Here is a 12,964-nt window from a genome sequence, read left to right on the forward strand (position 1 = left end):
ATTAGGCAGACTTAATGTATGTTATGTACACATAATATTTCAAACTTAACATTGCAATTATGATTTCAGGTTTTGTGTACCTTGACTTTGCAATTACTTGTGAGGTGTCTTGCTAAATAAAGGCTTCCTGGTACATTTTTCCTCTCAGAACATCTATTTATAGGTGAGTGGATAAACTAGATTTGAAAGCTTTATCTTTCCAAGTATTTGCCATCAGAGTCTGCCCTGGTTTTTTCACTCTCAGAAGTATTTACCATTCCAGATACACTGATTTTCTGAGAGGTGAAGTAAGGAGGGGTTTCATTGGAAGCATCCACATTTGTGGTTGGACTCGATGATCTCAGAGGTCCCTTCCAACCACTAAGATTCTGTGATTCTGTGATTTCAGAGAAGACAGTCCTACAGAAAGAATGGTTTGTCTTTTTATCCCTGTGTCCTCTGATGATGCTGTCGTACTTTAATGCTTGAGTATCAACTCTCCCATCAATGCCTTTTTCTTTTTCCAGGCTATGAAAAATTGACAAAGTTAGAGACAAGTACAGATGCTGTATCCACTCCTGTATTCACTCCTCTCAGGAGGAGATCCCGAACTTTCCCTTCATCTGGGAAGTGATATCCTTTAAGGTTCATCTGAAGACAAACTGGAGGCATACCCAGTTCTTGGAGTGCTGCAGAGACAGAGGCAAGTGCTACTAGAAAGCACACAACCTCATTCAAAGAGAACTAAATTTGATGTTGAAAAGTAGATTGTTGTTGAGACCTTAAGATCCAAGACAGTTTAGGATACTTTTGATGGAATTCTGACAATCCCACGTCCTGACCAACACCAGAAATGTTCGAATCTTTCTAGCACATCTTAAGGTGGGGACTGTAGGAGAGAGTGATCTGAACACTGTCAGAGCTCTCCACTACCACAGTCAGTTTTGTTTCACCTCCGCCCATGCAGAGCTTCTTTGCTGGAGGCACTGGCTCACCATCCCTGCACTCAGCCAGCCTCCATCCTTCCCCTCCACCCACACGGCTCTCCTCCTTCAGGACACTCTGAATTCCACGCAAGCAGGAGACCTCCAACTTTACAGTTTACTCCCCTGGTATATTCAAATCCCACAACAATTAGCCAAGCATTCAATCTGACCTGCTGCCCTTCCTGTGACTGGATGCTTAACCATGGTGACAGTGCAGGAATTTGAAAGGAAAGAGACGAAAAAAAAATTTCCAAAAGGCGCGTGCTGTTGAACCAGACACTGAAGGGCAAGAGAAAATAAAGATTTAAAAGCTATTTGTTAAATCAGAGGTTCAGTTCTGTTAAACCCTTCAGTTCAATCAATCTATTGCAGAAATTTATATTATTGAGCATGTCGCAAGACAGTGCATCTTTCACACACATCAAGATAATGATACCTTAATACAAAGAGACGCCACACATTTTCATAGTTTTTTCACTTCTTTTTGTGAAAAACACTTTTCTCCTCTTGCAGACACAATAAGAAATTTCACAAAATTAATAGCCTTGCAATGTGGTGTTAATTTTAACTCTGCTTTTTCTCCACCAGTCTCCAGCACAGGTAACCTAAAAGGCAAGTCAGGCAGAGTATCACACCAACTGTAACTGAGACTAGTACTAGCAGAAAGAAATGGCATTCCTGAGTTGAGAAGGAAAAGAAACATTTCATCCTTCTTGAAGGCATGATGAGCACCAGGACTGTACTTGTACCATTTTGTGTGCTAATGGAACAAAGAAAAGCCACGGACCTCACTGAAGGAAGCCAATTCAAGGATTACTCCCAGGACTGCACTTGAAGGGGAAAAAGAAATAAAAATAAATAAATAAAATCAAAGAAGAAACAGTTCCACTCATGCTAAGCAGAGTATAAAAACAAGCAAACCTTGCAGACAGTACTGTGACTATCTTTGTGATCACTAACCAGATGCGACCTTATCTCATAAACTGGGGAGAATATCAAATACCAGGAGGTCCTCTTGGGCTCTCTCTCCCATTTGGTAGTTCCCTTTGTTCTTCCCACGTATCAGGCAAGAAAGGAAACATTACAGTTTGCACTCAATACATCTTGTGAGCTCATTGGCAGGAATGAGTGAATACATGTCATTTTAGAAATATTCCATCATACTATCTTCTTTTTTTTTTTTTCCCTATTTTAAACTATCCACTATCCTATTAAGCACAGCATGTAATTGAATTAAGTTTAAAATATTTTCACTATATTGATACATGAATCATCAATAAAGTGCTTATATAAATGACATTTCATTAATTTTATACCCAACAGTCTCAAAGTTGAGGCACATGCTTTCTGAGCTGTTTCATAGGAAACCTAATGAGTTAGATTTACCAAAATGAGGTGAAGACCTCTGCTCTCTAAGATGAGAGGACAACATAGTCAGTACCTATCAAATACAGCCCACCTGCTCTCAATCTTGTCCTCTTTGTGGTATCTCCATCTCTCTGGCAAACTACAACATTTATGGTACTTCAGCACTCAAAGATCCCAAGGTCCATTACACCCTTTCATAAAAACAGTAACTTGATTCTCTTTGAAAGGAGGCACCAACATCCTCCATGGTGCAACAACTGTGGAGCAGAAGCTCCGTTCTTCCTCACAGAAGATGAGCCTTGTGAACGACCGTGAAACCCTGGACCTTTGAGACCACTCTGTACTAACACTGGTTAACTTCCTTTGGGGCCTAGTAACAACAGAGAAATATGAACTCCAAGGACTGGTATTAAGAGAATAGAGAAAGAAAAAAGTGGTTTTGATTTCAAATAGCAGCTCCCCCACAAATTCTGGGAACTTTAAGTGTCCCCTAATGAATCGGTCGGTGCACTGCCAACAGCAAGATCTGACAGAGGACATTACCACCTCAGTAACAATCCCAGTACAGAGTCTTACGAACTTATGAGGCAATTAAGTCAGTCACTCAACATGAGATATCCATGGTCCCTGCACTTGATACAGCCACACAAGCTTCCCTTCCCAATCAATGGAGAGAAATAAACACATGATTCCTGTGATCCATGGGGATACCTTTCAGCCAAGATGCATCACATCACGAAATTTCCAGGTTCTCTGTAATCAAACTCAAGTTTGCTATTTTATTTCCACAAAAGTAATTCTGAGTAGATGTAAAAAGCCTAAACAAAACATTATTTAGATGTTTCCAAAAAAACCCAAAAGAATGCTTGGGTCACTGGGCCTGAAGTCTGCTCTTAGGGATATTGCAAACTGATTCAGAATAATCCAAAGAAATCTGGGCCTGGGCAGAAGAGCCACTTCTTATTCAGCAGAAAGCAACTAGATTCAACAGAGACAGCATAAACATTATAGACATGACAGGATTCACTTAACGTTACTGTCAAGTTAACTTAATGGTCCAAAGTTACACTCACAAAGGTATACGGCACATATCAATGTAATCAAACAGCTGAACTACAGACACAGTCAGAACTCCCAACAGGATGCAGAATAAATTACCAAAGTATTACAACCAATGAAATAGTGTAACAAATTGCTTGCATAAGAATTTAAAAGAAAAAATAGTCAAATACATTTTCACTCTAAATTGGGACTAAATAAGGAACAGGTAAGTTAAATGTTATTATATTAGGTAATACAGAATATGGCTTGTTCTTAGGCACAAAATGAAATAATATTTTTAAACCTCACAATTTCTTTTTAATTATTTTCAGGCATAGTTATTACAGTTATCACCAACCAATTTATGTGTGCAGTGCTGAAACAGGTACATTTGAAACTGCTCCTCTGATCTAGGCTATTTTGCCTGTTGAAATCCAAAACTTGCCATTGCCTATCACTTCTCTTTAAGATGGAACTTCATGCAGCTCAGAAATAAGCATTCTGCCCTATGTCACGGAGTCCCCTGGAAGCATGCTGCCTCTACTGCTTGTGCTTTCTGTCACTAATGGGTATTGAGATTCCAAATTCACCAGTTGACTCCGGAACGTGGCAGGTAACGGTGTCTGACAGAGACAGAGCTCATTCAGGAACTCACCGAAGCCCAACATGGAAACCAACAGAAAAAGCAGATCTTCAGAAATCAGAAGCTCCCACCATCTGATCCTATTCACTTAACACTGCTCCAGAAAGATCTGAACATCATTATGTTACCTAATGGCAAGGTCTTACGGAAGTTCAGGACAAGTTCCCAACAGAACAAATATTTAACAGAACTACATAGGAAGTAACAGTCTTACAAATGATTTCAAGCATTTTATGATTATTTTTCTTAATGACTTGTTCATCTCTTCATAAACTGCAACCATAACAGACTTAATGGCCGTAAGACTGGATTTTGATTTTAGACATTGCTCAGAGAATGACAGGACACATAGAGAAGGAAAAAAAGGTACTTAGATGAGAGTAATTGTAGCATGAAGTTATGGGAGACAGTTTCATATGCATCTCAACAGTGCTTGTTTTGCATAATGAGGCAGATTATTTCTGGCTGAACTTATCACTGCTGGCAAAAAAAGAGCAAAGTTAGCCACAAAATTTCCATATATGAAAAGTTTTTAAAGATGGAAAAATGGTGTTTGGCATATCTATATATTATCTACATGTCCGTTTAATGCTTCTTTTTAATGCTATTTCCCTTTAACTATCTTGTTCACTCAATGCATTCATTGCTTATGATGTCTCTGGAGGGAAAAGCCAAATATTCATTCCATCTGTTTTAAATTCCGCATTTGAGAATTTGCAGTGAGCTTAAAATGTCTTTGTTGCCTTATAAATATTTAAAGAGAAAATATCTTTATATTTAAACTCCCAGAATTGTTGTTATTTTACAGTAGTTAAGTTTAAATGTTTGTATGCTAATCTGTTTTGGTCATAAACACAAGATTCTTGGGCATTGTCAGATCGCTAATACTTCTAGCACAACTTTAAACAGTACCAAGAAGCAGCTACTCAATTCCCACTGTTTTGTACGTGGAACAGAAACTGCATTTATTATAATCACCTTCTACTAAATGGTCTGGTATGACAAACCAAATTTACAGCTAAAGACATTTTAATAGCTGATGCTCAAACTGTCCTGCTGAGTTGGAAAGTGCAGCAGATACATATTATCAGTCACTTCAACAAGCAGTAAAGTCAGAAGCTACAAACCTGCCACATACCCAGTGAAAAAACTGCTTCTGATAGCATGTAGTGGCAGTGAGATGTCTAATACATTTTATGGACAGTCTTAGAAATTATTTACACTATATAATACAATGCCATCTGCGCAGAGAAAGCAGATTTGTTCTTGGAGGAATATTACCTGTCTTTCAAGTATTGTGAACTGCTGAAGTGAAATTGCTACAAACACCTTTGTGTTAATTCTACTTTACATCTTCAAGATGCACAAAATCCTTAAGAAAATGGATTACTGAAAAGTCAAATTCCATATAGATGTATACATATACGTATAAAGTCAGATATTCTTATTTTCTTATAATTGTTTATTTTACTGCAAATCTCAAAAGACTGCTAGATTTAATTTCCTTTTTAGATAGCTGAATGAAGACGCAGGTTAAATACCTCAAATATTTGACCCAAATATGGTTAACTGTATTTTTTCCTGCCAACAACATATTCAACAGTATTTTATAAACTCAGGTTACAGTAGGAAAACCACATGATGCTAACCTTTAAAAATGTTTTAAGTTTTTACTGCAGACTTTCAAAATATATTTACTCTTTTATAAAATTATTATACCAAAAATTTGCACTTAAATTATCTTTTAAAAGAAGAGATTACACAACAAAATGTATATTTTTAGCTATTATCACCTACAAATAATACAAATGAAAACAGCCTTCAAGAGAGGAAACACAATACATTTTACAAGATAAATGAGGCAATGAAGTGGAGAAATGAAAACCAGCAGTTGATAAGAATTCTAAGAAATAAAAATGAGATTGTGCTAATAATACATAACGGTTTTGAGAAAATGAATGCCAGAGGTTGGTATCAAGACAAAAAAATCCAGCTGAATTTTAAAAAAGCATGGCTAGTTTTATGACCATTAATAAGCACACACTAGTTAAATTGAAGGAAATCAGATCTTAGACTTGAAAGTGTTTGCAGAGTGAGGATGTAACTCACAGCACACAAAGGAGTCCTGTGGTTGTTGAAACATTAGATACTCCCCAAAAGAAATATCTGTGTAGAAGAGGGGCCCAAACAAATTCAGGTAAGTAAGTTATGCTTTATAATGTAGTTGAAGTGGTAGGGGAAAAAATTCCAAAATTAGTATCTCATGGAAGTAATAATTTTAAAACTTAACTTCCCTATGTCTTAATTTATTTTCCCCCTTCTTCCTTGGTAGTGTGAATAAAGTAATAATTAAAAATTGCCCAACTCTTCTCATGTGTCAAGTCTCTATTCCAAATGTCAAACACTATCCCAAGCACTGAATAAAGATGTAAACACTGCTATGTTGTTAATTAGGCTTCATGGGGAAATTAGGATGCAAAGAATGGTGTCAGGGGAATTGCGCAGACATGGGTTTGAACAATGCTGTTCCTGCCTTCCCACAGTAACTTTTGACAAAATGGACTTCATTCCTCTCACAGTGTGCCTTGCCAAGAAACGGATTTGAATAAAGGGTCCTCATTAGCAATAAAAGTTTGGAGGGTGGAAGTGCTGCTTGAACTTTGTATTGCTTTGTATTGCTGAAGTACATGCAAGGAAAAGCTGAATTACTAACAGTGTCTGGGTGAGCCAGCCCCAGCCCGTGTCAGCCCCGTCCAGCCATATCAGCTCCTGCTCTCGCAGCAGCACAAACTTGTAGCATCCACACACATGAAAGCTCAGGATGTCAGCCTTGTCTATGGTTGTGGAGCTCCCAGTGGCCACTCAGACCTTCTCACCTCCTCGCTAGGCTCCATAACGTGCTCTGGGAGATGCTGTGTGAAGGCTGATAGAATTATGCAATGAGTATTAACGCTCAAACCTTTTTCACCTGCTCCCCGTTAGCTTCAGAGCTAAACAAGGCATTGGTGATTCTTGAGTGTAGCAGTTAAGAGCAGGAAAGTATCTAAGAATTATTCAGGGTTGCTCAGAAATCTCTTTGCTGGTATTCAGAGGACCATTACCATAGTGACAGTGTACAATACTTATGTTTTACTACTGACAGCACCACTGAACCAATGTGAAAATGAAGCATGTCATATCTACTTCAAGCAACTTGAGGATAACAGAATTGTAAACTAAGTTCCTGTAGTGCTACCTTTATTAAGTCATCTTTAATTCAGGTTCTCAAGCCACAGTTGTACCTATAAAAAGGCACCTAGATCCACTTTAGGAAATTTTCATTATAGTGAAGCTCTAAGAATTGATTTTTAAACAAAAAAAGGACAATCTACAAACCTGTCTCCATGAGTGAGTAATCTTCAACAGCCAAGACGGTTCATCCACTGTGGACTACTCTTCTTGTAATTGACGTAGCTACTGTTGTGTGCTAAAGGCCAAAAGCAGAACTCAAGATTCCTAACACTGAAAAACAATACTGAGCCTAGGACTTGTGAACTCATTATGAAAATACCACACATGCCTGGGGAGTGCCTAGAGAGGGACTCGTGACTGCTCCTTCAGCTCAGCTATGAAGAGTTAATGGGCAAGAATCTGAAGGGCAAGATGTTTAAATCTGTCTCTGATTAATGGGGAGGAGGGACTCCCATACTGCTACTTACAACTCACAGAAGGAAGAGAACACTTAAGAGAGACCTTATAGAGGCTTTTCAATACCTAAAGGGGGCCTACAGGAGAGATGGGGACGGACTCTTTATCAGGGAGTGGAGCGATAGGATGAGGGTTAATGGTTTTTAACTGAAAGAAGGCAGATTTTGACTATATATCAGGAAGAAATTCTTTACTCCGAGGGTAGTGAGAGACTGGAAGAGGTTGCCCAAAGAAGTTGGGGATGCCTCATCCCTGGAACTGTTCAAGACCAGGCTGGATGGGGCTTTGAGCAACTGGATCTACTGGGAGGTGTCCCTGCCCATGGCAGGGGGGTTGGAACTCTATGGTTTTTAAGGTCCCTTCCAACTCTAACCGTTCTATGATTCTATGATTAACAGAAGCTAAGGGCCAGTAAGTTAAAAAGGAAAGGGGAAAAACCCAACTGACTTACGCCTTGGAATTGATTGTAAGAGCCCACTACAGAATAATAAATATACTGCGACAAGTTTGCTGCACACATCTGAGGCTTCATTTTTGTATCTCCTGTGCTTTTATTCATGTTTTTTCTGGATATGCTAGTGATATTTTTTTCCCCAGAAAATCCTTTCACATAGCACAGACCACGCATGTCATCTACTCCCTACTGCCCAAGGACACAAGTTCCATGGACCTATTTTCCCTTCAGAGCTCAGTGCAGAATTTGTCGCTACTGTCACTTACAACATGAGCTGGCAACTCCCTTTTGCCCCCTTTCCCTCAGTCTCTCCTGTCTCCTCGTCTTGCTGCTTAGCTGTGTCAGAAGGCAGAATTAATTTCTACATAGATGGGACTACTTTATAATGTGTTAAAGAATGCATTTAACTTTTTCTGATCTATGAAGAATTACAAAGATGACTGAAGATGGTAGGTTTCATAAACTAAATAAGCTACACCTTTTTCCTCTTATTAGCTTTCTGGTTTTCACCAGAATGATCAGTTTCTGCCTATTGTGAACAAATTGTGTTGTTCAAAACTAACTCCCCTGTACCTAGAGCTGAAGAAGAGAGGACAGTAAGTTGAACACAGCACTTTGGACACTTTTAACTACAAAAATCCTTTGCTGTGTGTATTCCATCTACAGTATATAGGTGCTATTTATATTACCTGAGAAAAAAAGAATTACCTGGTGGTAAGGAAAAAAAATCCCCACAAAAAACAAAACCAAAAAACCCCAGTTTGCCTTTTTTTCCCCGTCCTTTTTCTTTAGCAAACAGACATAAATCAGCAATGGATATGGTCATGGTAGGTAGCTAATCATCTGGTAAGAGATGCTATTCTTTTTATGGGCTTATTCCATGGATTGTAACTCAGGGAAAACTAAAAGATAAAGTAATCCACAACCACAATGAAGGAAAAACAGTTCTGTTATGTACTTATTTGAAGCTTGGACATTTGTCTTTTTATCACTACCATTAATACAAACAGTGCATGTCTCTTGACTAAGCTGAGAGTTCAAATTGTAATGAAAGCAAAAGAGAACTCGAGAAAGTCGTTTCAGATAGCCAGCAGAAGAAAACTTTTCTGGTTTTCCCTTGCTTTATGGCTTTCCAAACAACAACAAAAAAAATCCTCAGCTTGAATGTTTACATTACATATTATCAAGGGGGAAATGGCTACATAAACACAGGAAACAGCATAATTGGAGCACAGAACTAATTAAGAAAAAATAGATCCAGAATTCAAGTACACCTATCCTTCACAACATATTTAATGGTAAATTATTCTGTTGACTACTTTGGTAAATGTAGATATTTTACTATGTCATGAGTATCTTTCACTTCTTAAACATTTATCACAAATATTTTTTTCCCCATGAGGAAAAAGTAAACACAACAAAACCAAACCTGCTTGTACTGGGGAGAGGGAATCTTCAATTTAAGATATGAACGAATCTCTCGTTTGGTGGAGAGTTTGTGTGGCTTTTTCTTTTTAATTTCTTTTTTTTTTTTAATACAACGCATTAACAGTTACAGAAAGTATCTGATTGAAATAAACCTTAGCAAATAAGCAACAGGATTCACTTTACCCAAGTCCCTATTTTAAACCTTCCCAGGCACTTTCACTCTGGCTGTTAGACCTACTTAAGAGTCATCCCAAATCAGTTCCGTATGTTTATTACTTTGTCTCTTTGCTTTTCCAAATCCCGATCTGTAAATTTTGCGGCCAGGCCTGTTTCCCTCACTGCGCAGATGTCAACAAAACTGCTCTAGAGTGGAGTGAATGCACCCCGAAGAGGCCTCCTTGTGAGGTCCATTACAATGCAAAGGGAAAGTTGGAAATCAATAAAAGAATAAATATACACTTAGCTAATCAAAGTAAGAACTTTCTGACTTACTACAAAAAGCAAAACCATTTTTTTTTTTTAATTAGCACACATTAGCCCTTAAGGGATGTTGAGTTGTCAGAATTGCAATAGCATTTATTTTAAAAAGCTTTATCTGTCAGAATTCCTGAAACCGACTTTAAATATGTTTTCCTCAAAAAACCCAAAAAGCCAGAATGCGGGTGCCTTCCTGCTAGGCAGAAGTTGGAGACATTAAGGCAGACAAGCTTCTAAAAGAGATCTTTAGTGACTCTTTTAAAAGAGTTCTTTAGTGACAAGCTTCTAAAAGAGATCAAAAGTTTGAGTGCCTGAACGTCATCAGCAACTTCTGCTGACTCCAACATAAGAACAACCCCCCAAAAATTTTAACTGAAACAAACAAACAAAAAAACCCTAAATGGAAGTTTAGTAGTAAAAATATGTTGGCAGAAATGTTTACTAGAGCTAGGATTTTATTTTAAATTTTGTGAATTGCCAGAAACTGTTATATTTGACTTCGTAGTTCCTTTCATTTATTTTCTTTAAAAAAAAACAAACAAAAAATGGCCACCTGCAGAACTCTCCATAGATATTAGTCTCCTAAATACTAAAATGAATCTATTTTGAGCCTCACACAAAATGGTCTTGGGGAAACTGTTATGGCTAATAAAGTAACTCTTAAAATTGACTAGAAAAGCAGATATTCATCACAGCCTGTCCAACTCCCAACTGCTTCCCCTTTTCACCTACCTCAAAAACGAGAGAGTGGAAGTCTTCTTGAGAAATACACAGTATTCTTAGCTCATTAGCATGAGGGGCATCTTTGAAATAAGTTAATAAACAATACTTAATGCCAATCTGACTAACTATGGTTCAGGCTAAGAAGGATGCATGGTCACTGAGTAATCCAAAGTACTTTGTTTCTTCGCTACATTTTCCAACATTTGGCTCAATCTCAGTTTGTGCCTTAGACACTTCTATTTTCCTTGGCAAAGTATTTCACAATGTAGCTCATCCTGATGAAGTTCTCCTGACATTCAGCCTAAATTCTCTCCCGATTTCTTCCTGTCAGATGATTGCCTCTTCTTAGCTAGATGATGTAAGCAGCATACACACTTCCCACACAAAGAAACAAAAGTTCTGCTAATAATGTAAAAACGGAGAAGTTAAACTTCACTCTTTTCAGGTAGTCATACATGAAAAATACAAATAAGACTATCTGAAAAAAAAAAACCCGCATCAGATCCTGAGCTCATTCTTTCATCAGCTCATTGCTCTTACGCTCAACAGGTTCTGAAAATGCCTGAATAATTGTACAGGTATAAATAAACACAGAAGCAGATAAAGTATACATACATTATCTATACATATGCTTAGGTATCTACAATGTTTTGAACAATTATTCAAACTGTTGATGTTTACAGTAGCATTTATTCTAGAATAATAAATACTCTGTATATTTATTAATATACAGATAAAAAGCTTGGCTTGTTATGAATCTATGAATCAAAATTTAGAAAGATGTTTTTTGCGTTTAAACTGCTACCAACATCAAAGTATTAATATATTTCTGCTATTGTAATTTGTCTCACCAGAACACTGAAAAGGCTTGTAAAAGATGGACAAACTACTTACATACAACTTTAGGAAAACACTTCTGGCATACTACTAATAGCTTGTATAAGTGACAGCCAGTGTAAATGCACAGCCATTTGTCATGACTGTCGTTTGAATACAAATATTATCAACTATCATCAAAACTCCACTACTAGTATATGTTGACACAGAAAACCCATTAATTATGGTAGAGAAAACAGTATTAAATTTTAGGTGCTGCTAACCCCATCAGTTTTATAAACTGACATTCCAAATTACAGTAGGTAGCGTAATTACATTATCACAGCTTTGAAGAGACACCATATTTCCAGGACTGGTGGTCCAGTAAAAGCCTTTGCCATTTTTAGGATACTGTGCTAGACTAATCTTTACTGAAATTTTCTTCTACCTGCTTTAATTAATCAAAAAATAAATCAATCTGGAAGCACTGTTCCATTTCATGATAGTCATTATCACAACAACTATTATTCTTGGGTTGCCATTTTGGGAACAGCACCTTGGGAACAACTATCTCATGGCAGGCCCAGTGAATTAATTTCATACTAGCAGGTCTCCCTTAATGGAAGTCCTCACCAGGATCACATAGAAAGTTACTACTAGTACTGCTTAAAATGGGTGCACCTGAATAGATATTTGGTACATACAGGCCAAGCCACAGACACTCCAGAGCTCAGACATTAGAAGTGGCTTTTATCTTTAGAAACGGTCTGAATAAATATCCTAAGTGCTTTGTGTGAAACCTGTGCTGGTGACCTGGTCTAGTGGAAGATGTCCCTTGCTCATTGCAGGGGGGTTGGACTAGATGACCTTTAATGGTCCCTTCCAATGATTTTGTGATTCTACAAGATTGACTCCCAAACATGGTGAGGTAACAATCTTCAGAATGTGACAAAGGCTCATACACAACTGAGCACAAAGCAAAACAATGCAGGCATATGAACTCATCAACCACCTCATTGTTTTTCCTCTTTGTCTTCTAGTTTATTTTGCAACTCCCATTCATTGAGCCCTGTTTCAAATTAAAGACTGACGACTTGACAGGCAAAGTGAACAGTGCAGGCTGTAAGTGGTCTTAACTGTTCATCTACCTACTTACCTCTTTAAGCAGCCCGTGTGGTCACTTCTTTGTGAGGTAAAAATGCTTTATCAGTGGCTAAGTGGTGGCTGTTGGAACTAACCAGCTATGGATGCACTGGTTTATCAGCAGTCATGCCATACCTGCCTGCGCTGCTTGGAGCGAGGCTGAGAATTGATTAGGCAGGCAGGAGGGCTCGTGCTGGTAGTACAGCTGGCCCTGCAGTC

At 38.0% G+C, this 12,964-nt stretch overlaps 1 protein-coding gene across 3 annotated transcripts in view; it reads right to left on the bottom strand.

The window, feature by feature from the left end:
- Positions 1-12,964, bottom strand: part of ARHGAP42 (Rho GTPase activating protein 42) — a 132,435-nt gene that overhangs the window by 75,934 nt on the left and 43,537 nt on the right. The window lies entirely within an intron of this gene.

This window comes from Calidris pugnax, unplaced genomic scaffold (genome assembly GCF_001431845.1).
Source record: "Calidris pugnax isolate Ruff unplaced genomic scaffold, ASM143184v1 scaffold20, whole genome shotgun sequence".
Lineage (NCBI taxonomy): Eukaryota > Metazoa > Chordata > Aves > Charadriiformes > Scolopacidae > Calidris > Calidris pugnax.